The sequence below is a fragment of the Heterocephalus glaber genome, unplaced genomic scaffold, assembly GCF_053883595.1.
Source record: "Heterocephalus glaber isolate CG9 unplaced genomic scaffold, H.glaber_assembly_v1.0 deba00000594, whole genome shotgun sequence".
Taxonomy (NCBI): Eukaryota; Metazoa; Chordata; class Mammalia; order Rodentia; family Bathyergidae; genus Heterocephalus; species Heterocephalus glaber.
In genome coordinates this window covers 24,563,208-24,580,374 of record NW_028258151.1, presented here as the reverse complement: position 1 = coordinate 24,580,374, position 17,167 = coordinate 24,563,208, and the positions used below count along the sequence as shown (strand labels likewise).

The 17,167-nt window shown below is 44.5% G+C and overlaps 1 protein-coding gene across 1 annotated transcript in view; it reads right to left on the bottom strand.

Moving 5' to 3' along the window:
* Nucleotides 1-2,561: 2,561 nt before the first annotated feature.
* The window catches only part of Trim44 (TRIM family member 44), a 205,049-nt gene continuing 190,443 nt past the window's right edge, over nucleotides 2,562-17,167 (bottom strand). Inside the window, exons 6-8 of the transcript XR_015448986.1 lie at nucleotides 16,363-16,571; nucleotides 15,355-15,471; nucleotides 2,562-2,645 (exon numbers count right to left, since the gene is read on the bottom strand). The gene's annotated coding sequence lies outside the window, so the exon portion shown is untranslated. The remainder of the gene's footprint in view (nucleotides 2,646-15,354; nucleotides 15,472-16,362; nucleotides 16,572-17,167) is intronic.

The following is a 17,167-nucleotide window of genomic DNA, read 5'->3' as shown; positions in this document are numbered from 1 at the left end:
TCTCATGAGTTCCTTCTACCCCACCTGCTTAATGTTCCTGTTGGCAGAGTTGTTTTGGGCCTATGACACTAAGCAGTCAGGAATTGTGACAATATTGAGATGGGGAGCTTATGTTGAAGTTTCCATGTAGGTTCAATGTAATCACAGAGATTCTGATGAGAGGGAGGTGTGTGTGTTTGTGTGTAGAGGGGGCGCAAAGCTAGGAGAAGACAAGGTGATATTGGAAGCAGAGCTTGGAGCAATGCAACCACAAGCCAAGGAATGTGGGCAGCTTCTGGATCTTAGAAGAGGAAAGGAATGGACCACCATGGGGTCTCCAGGAGGAACCCTAATAATAACTTGAGCCCCATAAAACTCATTGTAGACTTCTGACTGCCAAGACTATAGGAGATAAATTTGTCCTATGTTAAGCCACAAATTATGATAATCTGCTACATTACCAAGAGGAAACTAATACAGGGACCTTGGCTAGAACATATCTTAATGTTTTAGTTTCCTGCATAATCCTATTTTACATGACTGGAGCTAAACATCACATTGTTTTTGCTCCTTGTATTCCTGTGTGAACAAATGTTAATCTCTTCTGAGGAACATGCATGCCTCGAGCATGTAGAGGCCAAGATTTATGCTCGGAAAGGCAACTGTTTATCTATGTTTGTATATGGACAAATGACAAAAACAAGAAGACTGAGAGGAAATACACTGAAATATCAATGGTGGTGGAAATATTAACTTATTTCCTACCTTGATCTTTTGTGGATTTCCCCAGACATTTCCTTGATAAGAAAAAACAATTTTAAGTGAGATAGTGTAAGTATTTATGAGGTCTGATAAAAAATATGGTGAAAAACTTTTAATGAAAAATTTATTACAGTAAAAGACACATTGCTATGTCTTCTCCTTGAACACACTTATCCCATCATTCTTACCACTTTCTGAAGCAGTTCTGGAAGTCTCTTTCATGAATGCCTTTAGTTGCAATGTTTTGGCTGCCTGGATGTCCTGAACTGATTGAAAACATTTCCTTTTCATGGTCATTTTGACTTTGGAGAAGATCCAGAAGTTTCATGGTGCTAGATCCAGCGAATAAGGTGGATGAGGACACATGTTATGTTTTGTGAGCCTGCCGTTCTCTTGGATGTTAGTTAGAGACAGCATTCACTATAGTTTTAATCACATCTCATAAAAATTCTCCTGGAAGAAGACTTTCAGAACTGCTTCAGAGAGTGGCAAAAATGACGGGATAAGTGTGTTCAAAATGAGAAGTATTTTGAGGGGAGTTAATGGCAATGTGTCTTTACCTATAATAATTTTTAAAAATTTAAATGTTAACCCTATTTTTATCACACCATGTACACCATCCTCTGGCACTCCAGAAGTCAGTATAAGGTTAAACCACCCTGAGCTGCAAGTGTCAGGAAAAGTTCTAGGAGGGAGCAGGAATCTGAGCAAGGCCAGGAAAGATGAGCATGTGATTGGAACAGGACCAAGCAGAAGGCGTGCCTGGCAAGGGGCTGATGAGAGCTGAGAAAAAGACTGTATTTTCCTAAGTTATTAAACAAACCCATTTGACTTTAAAGGAACATCTTCAGAGAATATAATAATAGTACAAGGAAAAATCATAATTTATCTATCATTTACTTTGTGCTGAATACTGTACCAAAATATTACCATATTATCTCAGTTAATCTTCCCAACAATTTCATGAGAAAGGTTCTAGAATTATCCTAAATATAAAGAGAAAGTAATAAAAAAACAGATGGTGTGTGATTTGTCAACAAGTAGGAGAGTCCAGATTTGAATTACAAAATCATTCCACAGCTTATACTTGAAATATCAGGGAGTTTCATGTCCTGTAGCTACATAACACATTATTACCACAGACTTATCCTCTTAAAACAATATCCTCTTACCATGTCATTTTTTCTATGGGTCAGAAGTCCAAGTGGGCCCATCTGGTTTCTTTTGAGGGTCTCTCAGCCTACATTTAAGATGTTGTCCAGATCAGGCTTTTACCGGGAGGCTCTGGGTACGTATCAGGTCATTCAGGTGAATGGCTCCTTGTGGTTGTAGGACTGAAGTTCCTGTTTCCTGGCTGGCTATTGAATCCTCTTTATCTTTCTAATTTTTTACTTCCTCTTCTGAGCCTAGTTAAAGAAAACTCTTTGCCTGTAAAGGGATCTTTGGATTAAATTTAGCTGGGACAATCTCCCTTTTGATATATGACATAGTGATGGGATGACGGCCACTCAAAGGGGAGCAAATCACACAATGGCAAATCACTGGCTCAGTCTTGAACTCTGCCCACTGCCACCAGGCCGATTTTAGCTTTCATCTTGGCAAAGAAGAATGGCTGGTGTTTTGATAAGAGGATGTGTGTTCCTGTATGGTGGGTTTTGGAGAGATTATTGGCCATTCCTGTATAGTGGAGACTGAGGTGAGGAGAGAGTGCAGACAGAGAGACCCAGAGACAGGAGAGGGATGCTTATAGCTGGAGGGGTGGGCTCCTGGCTGCTGAGAGAGGAAGCCAGATTGGAAAGAAATTAAGAAGAGAGACTCACCACAGCTTGGTGATTCATTCTGTAGGACTCTTGACCTTTTGGAATACTTTCCATCCAGTATTTCATCTGCTCGTCATTACACACCTGTGAAGCAGAGGCACTATGCTTTCCATTTGACAAATGAGGAAACTGGCAAGTCCCTGAACATCTGTGCTTCGAAGGTCACACTCTGGATCCATGGCCAGGTCACCAGAGGCGCCTGCTCTTCCTGGAGCTCAGGAAAAGGGCGTCATACGGGATAGATTTATGGCCTTATTGTCAGGGCCAGCCTGTTTCTGCCGTCTGCCCCTGTCTGGGCCCCTAAGCAGCTAGTTTCTTCCCTGGTGAAACTTGGAGGGGGATCAGATTGACAGGTGTATGTCAGAAGATGGGAGAAGTTCCCTTCACACTTCTGGACCCCAGTCACCCTTAGGCGGGCTGTTGAGAAGGAGGGTTGGAAGAGAGGACCAAAAGATTTTCCTCCTCCCTGTAAGGTGGGTCTAAGGAGAGTGAGAGAGGATTTGTTAAACAAGTTATCATTTTGAAAAAGAAACAGAAAGGGCAAGACAGGGTTGGGGGCCTGTAGTTCAGGGAAGGGGTGTGAAGTGGTCCTCTGTCACATGTGGTTTACATGTGAGTCAGGTCTACCCAAGAAAAAATGAGACACTGAGAGATGCAAGAAGGAAAAACAGCCACTCCTACTCACAAAGCCCAGATCCCCAGCTTTTGTATGTGGATATATGTGTCCTATCACAAGTGCCTACTGTTCTAAAATCCACTTTTGTGGCTGATCAAAACTGACAACAACTTTTGGAGGTGAACCCTGGGGTCAGTGGTAGGAAATGAGTTAAACGTACAAGGCTTATCTCACTGGTCAGTTCCAGGAAGATCACAAGCTTTAGAATGAGTGCCACCCAAGTGAGTGTAGCCAGTGCTGCTGCCTCTCTAGCAGACCCCTGCAGATCCATTCCTGGTGACCCATGGACTGGTCCCAGGCAAGCCCAGGAGCGGCTGCCCCCATCCAGAAAGCAGCCCAGACACTGAGCCCACCCCAGGCTGCCCATTCTTCAGAATCAGAGCACTAAAAAAAAAAAAAAATCACTCCATTAAGAAATCTACCCCTGTAATTTCAGTCCTCAAACACTTGCATTTTTTTCCAGTCTGCTTGAATGGGAGAAAAAGCGAAAGGAGAATTTAAAGTGGCATGTATTGATTGGCTTAGCTCACCCTAAGAAGGCATTCTTGCCAGCTCTTCCAAGTATAATTTATTCAATAGTGAAAAAGTAGCTCAATTTGAGAGTGACAACCCTTAGGAGCTGCTTTTTCATCACAGAAATTATATCATTATCATTTGCCATTCGTCATTCTCTGGAAATCACTGAGAAAAGCACAGTTCTTGGCACCCAGGAGGCAAGCAGCAAAGGTTATTGAATTAATGAGACTTTAACTGGCAGGAGAATTTAAATTCCAGAGACCTGGGAAATTCGACATGATAGGAAATGAGTTGAATTTGCAAGGCTTATCCCATTTGGTCAGCTCTAGGAAGAGCACAAAGTTTAGAATGAGCCTGACCTGGGTTCCAACCTTGCCCTTTTTAGCTCTATAAGTACGTCATACCTCTGAGCCTTTGTGTCCTTGTCACTAGAGGGATGCACGTTCCTTTTGCTTCCTGTGAGAATTTGAACGGATGCTCCCCTTTGAGTGCATCTGCAGGACCTGAACAAAGGTGTCCACAGTATCCTTGAAAGTGATGCTACCAGATCCTGTTTTGCCGGAGACTGGGGCTTGATTTTCCAAACAAGGGCTAGCCATGTCTTGATTCCACTAAAATAATTGTTGAATAAAAAAAAGGTGAAGGGGCAGAGGCGCTCTCCAGGGCCTCTTGGATAAGGGTGCTAATTACATTTATGAGGACTCTATCTGCATGACCTAATCCCTCAAGGTCCTGCCTCCTAACACCATCCTATCAGGGGTTAAGAGGTCAGCATATGAATAAATAAATATTCAGTCCACTGCAGCCCCTGATAAAGTTGGTGAGCCTATTTTTAGGGTCCCAGATACATTCTTTTTGTGGTCTTTATTCCCCTTACAGTATTCTCAGGAAGAGAATAATTATGTCTCAAAGCAGGCATGGTAGATGAGAGTGGAGAAGAGACAGGATCATTTAGGGTAGGGATAGAACGAGCTGTCTGCCTCCTATCAGTTCTTTTGGAATTGTGAAGTTTACAGAAACTAGCTTTACAGATGGGGTTCATTACAACCCACAGAAATTTCATGTCATAAGACAGGGAAGACAGCCAGAGAGCTTGTATTTTTCTTACTTCATTCTCACAATAGGTGGGCAATTTGGTGCTTCTTGGGAGCCATGGAACCTCCCAATAAAGTTAACCAGGCTGAACCTGCCACAGCTCAATAGGGTAACTAAGTGAGCATCTAACAAGGCTCCCCCATTCCACCACCACCCCAGGACCAAGGCAGACTGAGAGATGAGCTCTGCTTCCAAGACCTGTACACTAGCAAAAGGACACAGAGAGCTCACAAGTCTTTGTGCAGGCTGTAGGAGCTTATAAGCATGGATGGTTGGGAAATGAGAGCTCTACTTGGGCTTTGTGACTTGGGGCAAGTTCCTTTTCTCTCTGTGCCTTAATTTCCTCATACACATGGGAAGAAGATGGATCGATCTTGAGGGTCTCCTGTGCATATAAATACTCTTAACTAACTACTTAACCTGTGGCTTAAACGGAAAGAGGTTTATTTAACTAATACAAATCCAGAGATACACAGTCCAGGGCTGATGGGGCAGCTCACTGATGTCATAAGACCTGAGCCCTATCTTTCTGCTTTGCCACCCTTAACATATTGGCTTGTGGTGTCATGGTCACACGATGGTCACTCTACCAACAAATGTCATTTCTTTGTTCTAAGTAGGTGAATGTAAAGGGTAAACGGAGAAGAAAAGTTTATACCAGTGGGGTCTGTCTCAACCTAAGTGGGAATAAGGGTTTTCCTGGAAGCCCCAGCCTGAAGGTCTATGCTTACGTGTCCTTAGCTAGAATCATGCCCCATGACCACTTGACTGGAAGATGGATGGGAGTTAGGCCAGCCAGTCCAGTGTTGGCTGGAAACACCGATATATATTCATACAGTTCCCAGGGAGCACCACTGGGCTCTCAGGCAGTCAGTCATCTGGTCTCATATTGGCCTGCAAAGATGATCCTCTGGGGAAATTCTCACATAATCCCATGGGACTGTTCAATTTCATTAAAATGAAAACATTGTTTGCTTGACCTCAATTGGATCTTCAGAGCCCAGCTCAGGGCTTGGTACATCATAGGTGCATGATAAACATTGCTGAGTGAATAAATTTTCCATCAATACATTTGCATCTCAGTGGACTAGGGTACTCAAGGGAATGAGGGGTTTGGATAATTGGATTTTTTGGTATCCTGAGAGTGAACATGAATCCCAACAACACTGTTTGAGTGGCTTCTACACCCAACATTCCAAGGTGGAAAAAAATGTTATAATATGTGTCATGTTTAGGGCATGCAGAAAACAGATATCAGGGTAACTGAGGTGTGTTTAAATAGAGGACTATTTAAAAAGGTATGACAGGGTCGGGTGAAACTCGCAAGAGATGAGGAAGTCCTCTGGGGCTAGTAATACTGGGGAGATGTTTCTACCCCTGGACTGAAAGGGTAAGGGGGAACGTGGAAAAGAAAAAGAGGGATAGTCACATCTGGGCCTGGAGCTGCAGCTGGGTCAGGATACAGGTCAGGAGCTGTGCTTGCGGTTGCTGGGTAGGAGCTGTGGTTTTCCGTGGTGAGCACAGTTACTGGCCACTGCACACTGCCATGGGAGGGAGCCCAGAGGCAACAGGGTCAATAAACTGCCCATCACTCTCCTTCCATCCTGATCATCTGTTTGCATCTCATTTGCTGAACCCCACAGGAAAATAGCAGGGAGGAGCGGGCCTCATGCAGTTACTGAGGTCAGACTCCAGCACAAAGCAGGGGAGAGGGGCAGAGTTCTGTGGTCTCCTGACTTATAGTAAGAAATACATATTTAGTCTTTGTCCCCATTCTTAGCACAGAACCCCTACAACCCTTGGAATTTCCTAAGTGACAAGAGTGATAAAAGTGAGTGATAATAAGCCCTACTCACCATGTCTGAGTTTATGCTAATAAGGTGATGTTTGGACAGACCCTTAAGGATAGGAGATTGGTTGCCAGGGAAACCAACCACATGATTAGAGGTTCAAATTTCAGCCTCACTCCCTGACCTCCTGGAGGGCAAAGAGGCTGGATTTTAAATGGATTGCCAAAGCCCAATGATTTAATAAGTCATGACTATAGAATGAAGCAACCGAACATACAAGACACATCCAGGAGGTGGCCCTGGAAGGTGCTGGGAGGTGGTGCATCCCAAGAGCCATGGAAGCTCCACCCTTCCCCATACTTTGGCCTATGCATCTGTTGGGGCTCAGAGAATGAAACCCCCAAAATAAGACACTTATCCAAGAGAAATTAAAAGTCTTTAAAAGAAGCCCTTGCACCTTCCCTTGTTTCTGACCATCCCAGTGCAAGGGAAGGTTTTCTGCAACGTCTCCTTATCTAACTAACTGGATCCACCAAGTGAGTAAGAATGCCCGTGGGTTAAAGGCTTGGCCCTCAGTCTGTGGCCCTATTGGCAGATAGTGGAGGCCTTAAGATCTGGGGCCTAGGGAGAATCTTCTCGTTGAAATGTCATTAACCTGAGAAGATTAAACTCACATAGAAGGAAAGGCAGGAGTCTATCACAACACCTGAACACTCTTGTCACATACCCTGTCCTCTCAGTCCCATAGAGAATCATCTACAAACCACTGTCTGTGCTGCAGGTCAAACAGACTTTGTCCCCAGCTACTGTATTTTCTCTAAGCCTGTTTGGTTCCCCTAGAAATCATTTACTATTTATTCCTCTGACATTCTCCATCCTCTCCTGCCCCTATAGAGAAAGGGGTATGCAGCTGGTAGGCTAATCATGCCATGTGATTGTCTGCAAGCAAGTAATTAATTTGTGTGTCTTTTCTCCAATTAATCTGTTTTTGTCATTTTAGTTTAGTGTACCTTCACGGGGCAGGCGGAAATTTCCCTTCTCCCTTACACATCTCTCATTTGACTACTAGTCAGCTTTGCGTTATTACTGTAACAAAATACCCAAGATGTAATCAATTTAAAAAGAAGGCAGGTTGTTTTGCCTGGTCTTGGAGGCTGCAGTTGGCCTGATGGTTGGTTGGCCCTGTTGCTTTGGGGCCTGTGGTGAAGCAGTAAATCATGGTGGGAGCATGGGATGGAGGAAGCTATGTACCTCCTGGTAGCTGAAGAGCGAGGGGGAAGGGGGGAGGGGGGAAGGAGAGGGAGGGGGAGAGAGAGAAGGAGACAGACAGACAGACAGACAGAGATGAAGGGCTAGGATCCCAGCATACCCTTCAAAGGCACAACTCCATATGATGGAAGACTTCTAATTCGTCCCCACCTCCTTAAAGTTCCAGCAACTCCCAGTAGTGGCACAAGCTGAGGACAAGCCTTTAACACGGGCCTTTGGGGGCATTCCAGATCCAAACTATAGCAGATTGTTGTGAGTTTCATGATTTCATAATAAACTGATAATCTAATAAGTAAGCTGATTTCCTGAGTCCCGTGAGCTGTTCTGGGAAATGACAGGACCCTGGGGAGGAATCATGGAAGCTTCCAATTTACAGTCAGTCCGCTGGAAGCACAGGTGACAACACGGACTTGCCACTGACCTACGAAGTGGGAGATGGTTTTGTGAGGCTGAGCCCTCAACCTGTGGGATTTGATGTCACCACCTGGTAGGCAGTGTCAAAACTGAGTTAAACTGCAGGACACCCAAGTCGTGTCCACCAAGAAGTGGAGAATTTCTGGGTGTGACAAAGCTTCATCCCCCTACATTTGGTCACAGATGGGTTGTGTTAAGTAGAAGTACAGAGAGAAACAGTTTTTTCCTTTACAAGTCACGTGAGCACCTAGAGTGGGAGGCAAGTGACAATATCCAGCACAGTATACAAGAGGTGATTGAAGTATACAGGGAATGTTTACATTTTAAAAAATTAGTACAGTAAAAGATGCATTGCCATTAGTCCTTCTCAAAATACTCCCCCCTTGCTTCAAATACACTTATCCCATTACCCTTGCAACTTTCTGAAGCAGTTCTAAAAGTCCTCTTTTGTGAATGTTGTTATGAGGTGTGATCAAAGTGATGGTGAATGTTGCTGCTGACTGCCATCCAATGGAAAGGCAGGCTGGTAAAAACATTATGCTCTGTCCTCATCCACCTCATTCACCAGATCTGGCACTGTGTGACTTCTGGCTCTTCCCCAAAGGCAAAATGATAATGAAAGGTAAATGTTTTGAATCAGTTTAGTATATCAAGGCAGCCACAGGAGCACAACTAAAGACACTCATGAAAGAGGACTTCCAGAACTGTTTCAGAAAGTGGCAAGAACCATGGGATAAGTGTGTTTGCAGAGAGAAGGCATATTTTGAGGAGGATTAATGACAATGTGTCCTTTACTGTAAAAAGTTATTTTAAACACACACTATGTTTTATGATCATGCCTTATATAATCTTATATTCTCCAGGTTACTCAGGTTGGGCATTGGTGTGCCCACTTTCCTAATGGTACCACAAGTCCAGAGTAGATCGGTCGCTTGTCAAAGTTCACAGGGCTGCAGCCCACACTGTCTGATGCAGATTCCAGGGCTCATCCCTCATTCCATGCAGCCTCCTAAGGAGAGAGCCTGTTCTTTTCTTTGCTTCTGGACTCTTCTTGGGAACAATGAAAACAGGATAGGAAAGTACTGTCTTTCTCTGTGGGAGAATGAATTCTGAGAAACACAGGATTGAAAGTTAGGTATCAAGAATGGAGACTTCTGTGGAAGCCTTTTTAGAGAAGAAAGAGAAGAGCATTGGTAGTCATTGCCTGAGTTTGAGGGGGCCCCCAACTGGATATTTATTGTTTACTGAGCTTCTGCTTTGGGCCAGTTACTTTGTTAAGTGCTTTATAAACATCATTTCCATCCCTCCAAGAAACTTATCATTTCTATTTCACTGGTCTGAAAACTGAAGCATAGTGAATTTAACTCATGTATTAAAGGTGGAAATAGAGTTCAAAATCCAGGCTAACAGCAAAGACCAATCTCTTCACTTTAGTGGGTGCCCTTTGGAAGCCTGCAAACTGATTTTAGCCCTCTTGGCTCCCAATAACTCTGTAAAAACATTAAACTAGAAGACATTATTATAAAATCGGATAATTTCACACAAAAAAATTTACATATCTGATTTTCTGAGGGGCAGTACTGGGGATTTAACCCAGGATAAATATCTGAGCTATATCCATCCCCAGTCTTTTTATTTTGAGACAGGGTCTTATTAAATTTGCCAAGTTGCCCAGGCTGTGCTCGAACTTTTGATCTTCCTGCTTTAGCCTCCCAGAATGCTGGGATTACAGGCAGGTATGTGCCACCATGGCCAGCTAGATATCTGACGTCTATCGAAATGATGGAAAGTTGGAAACCATTCATAGATGGCAACTGTTGCCTAAAACTGAGAGGCAGCTGCTCTCTTTAGGCAGGAGATTTGCTCTCATTTTTTGCCACAGTCTGCACCATTCTCTCTTGTGCTTAATACAGAGCCGAGAACCTGTTGCCATTTCTCATCTCGCCTGGACAGTTGGTTCTTTTACACTTAGTCCACTCTGTTCATTTGTGTTGCCTGCCTGGTTCTAGCAGACACTCGGCTTGTGTCTCCAACATGCCCACTTCAGTAACAGTACAGGATGGTCTGCTGGGGTGAGAAAACAAGTATTGGACCTTTGGTTTATACCTAGGTCTCTTTCCTTTTTTGGTTTTGGTACCGAGGATTGAGCCCTGGGGCTTGTTAGCCCTGAGCCACATCCTCACCCTTTTTGTTTATTTGGAGCTAGGGTCTCACTAAGTTGCTCAGGCTGGCCTTGAACTTGCGATCCTCTCACCTCAGCCTCCTAAGTAGCTGGGATTGCAGCTGTACCATCACACCCAGCTCTCCTTTCTAACATCTGCTTTCATGTTTTGTCATATGCTTCATATATTAATAAATAGTTATGGCTCTAATTTACAAATGAGTTACATATGGATACTGGAGGTTTGTTCAGAGTCATTTTTCTGATGGGTCTTCGAGATAGAGTTTGAAGACCATTGCTCTCAATTGCTACTTTACACCAGCTGTGAGATGCTGTAAAAATCCTTTGGATTTTTTGGCTTGGATCTTCCTTTATATACATATGAAAGATGGAGATATTGACACTGTTTTTATCTAGAAACATCATTTCAAAGTTCCAAACCCCTGGCACTCTGAAAAGAGCTCACAGTAAAAGCAGAAAGCCACCTTGGCAGAAGTTGGGGCCCAGCATGCGGCGGCTGCTCCTTTCACATTAGTGGGAAGTGGCCATCTGGCAGGGTGACTCAAGAGCTCCCTGTAGGGTGAGGAGCTATAAAGCTGGGCTGCAGGCTGACCCGGCCGAGCAATAAGGATTGATTTTCAGGCTCATTAGTGCTGTTGATGCACTCCCGGAAAGACAGGGCCTTGCTCTCGTTAAACAGAAGCAACCACCCCATTTCTGTTCACCTTCCCCTTTCTTCCAACCCTCCCCTGGTCTCCTAGGGAGAACGTTTCCCATTGCCCTCAACTCCACTTGCCTCCTTTGTCCTTGGCCTCATTCTAGCCTGAGAAGAGTTGGGATTTGAGCAAGATCAAGCCAAGGTGAGGGTGTATGCTTAATGAGTGCCCTAGTTATGGTCATGGTAAAGCTACCTCCACCCCAAGGGAAAAGATGGCTCTGACCAGGAGCAGGTCAGTCTGAAAGCGGTACACACAGGTTAGAGCAGACCCCTAATGCTGGCTCAGTCTCTGGGACAGGATGCGTCAATCCTTCAGTTCTTTCATTCCAACTACCAAGGGTGATTTTAGACTGGCTCAAATCCTCAAGGTACAGAAATGTGACATAAGTCAGAGTCGAGGATAACCAAATGTCCTGCTCTGCTCATGACCAGAATGGCAAGGCTAAAACTGGGACAGTCAGGACAAACTTGGGCAACTGGACATCCTAGATTGAGCTGGAATTCAAATCCCAGAAATCTGTCTCCAAATCCCACAAGCCAAACAAACTACTCTCAGTAGCACCTTGGGTGAGGGCAGTGAGCCATGGCGCATGTGCAGCTAAACAGGTCTTGAGTTCTGGAGGAGGAGAGGAAAAGAGGAACAAGTCCCCTGTGTTGCCTCTTTCTGCCTCGGGGTAAAGTGGGGCAGAGTAGAGAGGGTGGTTTCCATACCCACCCTGTTTGCAAGAGGAGACTGCAGCAGGAAGAAGGCCAGAGCCTGTGTAGACCCTAAACGGTTTATGGATCATCTTTTTTTTTTGGTACCGGGGATCAAACTCAGCACCTTGCACTTGTGCGGCAGGCACCGGAACCACTAAGCTAAATCCCCGGCACTGTGGATCATCTTCATATTTAGGACCTTGGTCCAGACCCTTGTGAAGCTGGTTTTACAGAGGATAAACACTGTTTTGAGGGCTCAGAACCCTGCTCAGTGTCTGCGGGTGAAGGTGGTAGAACCTGCACTTGACCTCAGCCTGGTGCTGCTAGCGCCTATACTCCTAACCACTCCAGTTGGACTTTCTTAACACATGAATCATTTCCAATTGTTACTGCTGTACCTCAGGGGCTGAGAGGGATGGGAATAGGTGGATGGGAGCTTTGTTCAGTGTCAATCTTTCTATGCCTTTTGAAATTTGACTTTCCATTCTTTGTTGGCTGGGCTTAAGGCAGGGAGAGGAGACCAAGTTTCAGTGTTTTAAATTTCCAACTTATTAACATCCAATTAGGAGAGATCAAAGCTGTCAAGCACAATGGAGGTGTTTGGATTTCAATTATCCACCAGAACCATCCACCCCCAAGTGAAACAGTCTAAATCTAGTTCAGAAACTACAGGAGGCGGAGGTTCCCTGACTCTTGACTGGGCCTTTATATTTGGGAGGAGGGGGTGGAGTTGGCCCCTTCTGTGGACATCCTGGGTTTCATTTATCACTTTACTGGATGTAAAGAGAAAATATGGAGCTTTCAATACTGCCTATGGGCAAGCACCAAAATTAAAATCTCACTAAAAACACATGGGAGAGGCCAACAAGTCATTTAAATAGCTTTAAGTAGTGTGAGACCCCCGATTGTATTTACTACCTTGTTAGGAGAATGTTCCAAAGAAGAGATTTTCCCTTGGTCATGAGAATACAGCCTTTTCATATCACTGAAAAATTCATTCATTCATAAACATCTATTGAACATCTATAGGCCAGCACTGTGCTAGTTGCTGTAAGAATGTCAAGATGAGGATAACTAGTGTCTCCCTCATGGGATCCCCAGGCCATTGGAGGAGATAAGACACACACATAAATTAACAGCACAGGGTAGACATGCAGACAGGAAGAGCACTCCAGTCAGTGGGAACAGCCTGAGCAAAGATCATGCAAACCAGTATACCTGGAACTAAAGAGGGGCCTAGTCTGGCTCACAGGGTGGGGACTAAGAACTACAGTGCAATTCCTGGAAGGAACAAAGTACCTCCTGATGTCAGACCTAATTCTTTAAGATAGGGAGATGTACATGCCAGAAATAGGTCCCAGGAAGACTTAATGGTCAATGATGAGTCAAAAATTGACGAATTAAAACCCTCAAGAATGACACAAACTTAGAAATTGCCAAAGTTAGGGCACAAATGATGAGTTCAGAAGCCAGGCTCAGAGCTTAGTGTGGACTGCAGATCTAGTCTGTTTCATGGGCATAGCAGAGTCCAACCTAGAGGTGGGCTTTGGAGGATAGAAAGAATTTCAGGGGTTGAAGAGAACAATCAAGGACATCGTGGTAGTCAGCTTTTCATCACTGTAACAAATACCTGAGACAGTCATCTTAGAACGTGGAAAGGTTTATTTTGGCTCAGGTTTGGGAATTTCAGTCCATAAACATTTGGCCTTGGGGACTGTGGTGAGACCACATCATAGGAGGAGTGTGTGGCAGGGCAAAAGAACTCACCTCATGGCCTGGGTGGGGGTGGGGGTGGGGGTAAAACCAGCACAGGGAAAGGGCAGAGATCCCCCTACCCCATTAAGCACACCCCCAAGGACCTAAGGACTTCCAATAAGGCCCTACCTCTAGAAGACTTCTCCACCTCCCAACAGCACCACCCTGGGAACTAAGCCTTTAACATGGGCCTTTGGGAGGGATTTAAAATCCAAACTAGAGAGAAGGCATCCTGAGCAGAGGCAACTGGCCGAAGACAGGAGAGGAGGGAGGCAGCAGGTGTGCCTGGTTGGGTGAGGCCACTGGCCTGACCAGTGCAGAGGCTCCTGGTCTTTCTCGCTCACTCAGACAAGCAGACAGATAGATGAGATGAAGAGCAGACCAGGTTGTAAAGGTAAACAGATCTGTGTTGGGTTAAATTCCAGTTCAGTTACTTACTCAGTGATTTATTCTGACCCTCTGCCTGCCTCAGTTTCCTCCTCTGCAGAAGGGCCTTAACAGATTCCTTGGTGGGGTTGCAATGAGGACTGCAGGCTTACATCAGAGTGCTTTGGACACAGGCTGCATTGCCTTCTGCTTTGTAGCTCAGGTAAGCTCCCCCCCGCCCAGTACTGGAGAATGAACCAGCCCCTTCACACTGAGCTACATCTCCAGTTGTTTTTTATGTTTTATTTTGAGACAGGGTCTGGCTAAGTTGCTAACTTGCTCAGACTGGGCTCCTGCTTCCTTCTCAGGCCACAGGGTCAATGCAGGTCAATGCAAGTATTGTCTCCAAGAAGAGAGGCTGGATCTGATTGTGACTTTCTGTGGGAGTGAGAAACTTTCCAGAAGCCCCTGTGGGTCACATGCTTACTTTTGAACCACTCAGGACAAAAGGCATGGGACTTACAATAGAGTCTAAGGTTTAGACCAGTGATGGTGAACATTTTAGAGCTTTCAGTGATACAAACAGCCTGCTGAGGCACGTGTACCTTAGGCTTGCCACCACTGGTTTAGACCAATCAGTTTGAGCCTGGAGCAGGAAGGCAGGGTGGGGTAATGGAGGCCCGTGGGAGAGGGCTGCCCGCATCCAGCGCCTCAAGCAGAGGAAGCTGACATGGTAGGGTTGGGCAACCTCAAGTGTCTGCTTTAGAGACAGCTTGCAGAATGCCTACACACAGCAAATTCTCAGTCTACAGCAACTAACGCTGGTGCTTTGACAGATCACCAAAGCCAGCTCTCCCGTGTGGCAGCCATAACCACCTAGGCTCAAGGTGGTGTTCCTCAATTATATTTAGAGCCCTTAAACCTGTAAATAAAAGGGAGGGGATAAAATGAAGAGAGATTCTAAGATAAAGAGCAGCTCAGAGGGGTTGGCATCAACATTATCATGTCTATACAGTTCTTTTGAATCACATTGCATTTTACTTTTTAAAAACCTGTAACATGATCCCTTACTTTCCAAGGTATAGTGACATATTCCTTTTTGTTTAGCCCTCACAACTACCCTGGGTTCCTGCAGAGAAGTCATGGAGTCCTTCCTCTGGGGCAAGTCAGGAGGGTTTTGCACTTGGTGTCCGTGGTTTTTGTGAGCCAGGTAGGGATCAGGTTGCCTGGGTACAAATCGCAGCTCCAGGACTATACATACAGTTGTGTGAAGTCGGGGAAGCCAGTTTCTCTGTGCCTAAGAGTTACTTCCTCATCTAGAAAAATAACAGTACCTCGCTCTTCAGGTTGTGGTGAAGGTGAAAGCAGTTGGATTTTCTCTGTCTGACAGCCTGTTGAAGATATGCTTTTGAATGTGGATAGGTTGGATTCTTGCCACTTCCTGCCATCTCCTAGAAAAGCAGAATATAAAGCAGGGGTATAAGAAGGGAAGGAATGTAAAAAGTATGCATTCCATAATTTAAAGAAATGACAGTTATTGCTGTCTAGCAGAGCAACAAGATATAAATAGATGACAATATGTAAAATCAGGTTAATTGCAGAAAAAGGTATAATTCATATTAGGGTTGCATTATATAAATGTTTGCATGTGTGAAAATCCCTCAATACATATGGACTTTAATTGCTTCATTGGCGTGGAAATTTCCAGCTCTGCTACTACTAGCTATGTGATTTCAGGCAATTTTCTTCAACTGAGCCTCAATTTCATTGGCTGTAAAATGATACCCATAATTTCTTTCAAGAAAAGACCACCTAAGGTAATGTGTGTGAAATGACTTTAAAAACTGGAAAGCACAGTACTTTTTTAGGTATTTCACAATTGTAACTAATAATAATCCACAATAAAAATGTACTCAAAGGCAGCGCAAAGACTTGCGCTCACAGTTTGAAACACCAATCTAAAGAATGATCCAGAAATACCAAACACATCATGCTTTTCTTGAAAATGAGGCCTATAAGTTGGAGACATTTAACTTGCTTTTTGAGGCACTATCTTTTTTATTATATCACTTTTGGTCAACATGGCATCTTTGTTAGGGACCAAACAGAAATTGGCGGCTTGTTTCAGACAGGAATCTTGATGATCCAAGCTCCTGGGTTAAGGTGGCTCTCTTTATGAATATATTTTCTGAGTAAACATGAAAACTAGATTAAACCTTCATTGTGGATAAGGGAGATCAATGCTCTGTGGCCTGGGCTGCTCAGAGTCTCACTACACATATGGATGCATTATTTATACCTGTGAGTTCTGCTCCCACCAGTCAAAGCTGCTAGCTCCTCACCTCAGGTTCATTCACAGCCATCGGAGCCGAGATGGTCATTTTGGGTTAAAAGCAACTAATGTCAGACCCCTGCTGGTTTGGGCTGGTACTGCATGGGGGGAATGTGATTCCTGTTGGGAACATTGGTTACAGGGACAAGAGTGAGGAGATGCAGAGGGTTCAGTCTTGACTCTTTCATTTGTAGGTGCCATTGTGCATGAAAAAGTGTCCTGAAATGAGAGCAAGAAGGAAGGTCAGGCTTGACTTACAATGGAGAATGCTTTGTGAGGGGACTACAATCTCCCTTCAGGACAGCTAGGGTTTGGATCTGCCTGTCCCGCAAGCTCGCTCTTCATCGCATAACAACTCCACTTTTCCAATTTGTGTCCATATTCATCGTCTCTTTCATACTCTAAGCTCTATGGGCCACAATGGGCTTCTCAGGTTCTGCCTCTCCAGTGCAAGGAAGAGAAGCTTTAAAGGTTCAAAGGCAAAATGGACTCATACATATGTAACCAGACCACTATAATAGGAGGTACAGTTAGGGTATGATGAATATCCAGAATTACAATTCTTTTGCTTCTTATGGTCTTCATTTTCTCCTCTTCTTTTATGAAAATGGAATGAAATTCAGCCTGCTTCTGGAAGGTAGAAGGAGGTGCTGGGAAAAGGATGCACTAAGCAGTCCTGGGATAGCAATAAGAACCCACACTATATAGGAATCTTGGAGAATAAGAGTAAAGCTCTTGCTTGTGGGTAGGGATGTGATCAGTGCTGCTCGTTAGTAGCAATCAGAGGTAACAGGAGAGGTTAGAGAGCAGCAAGG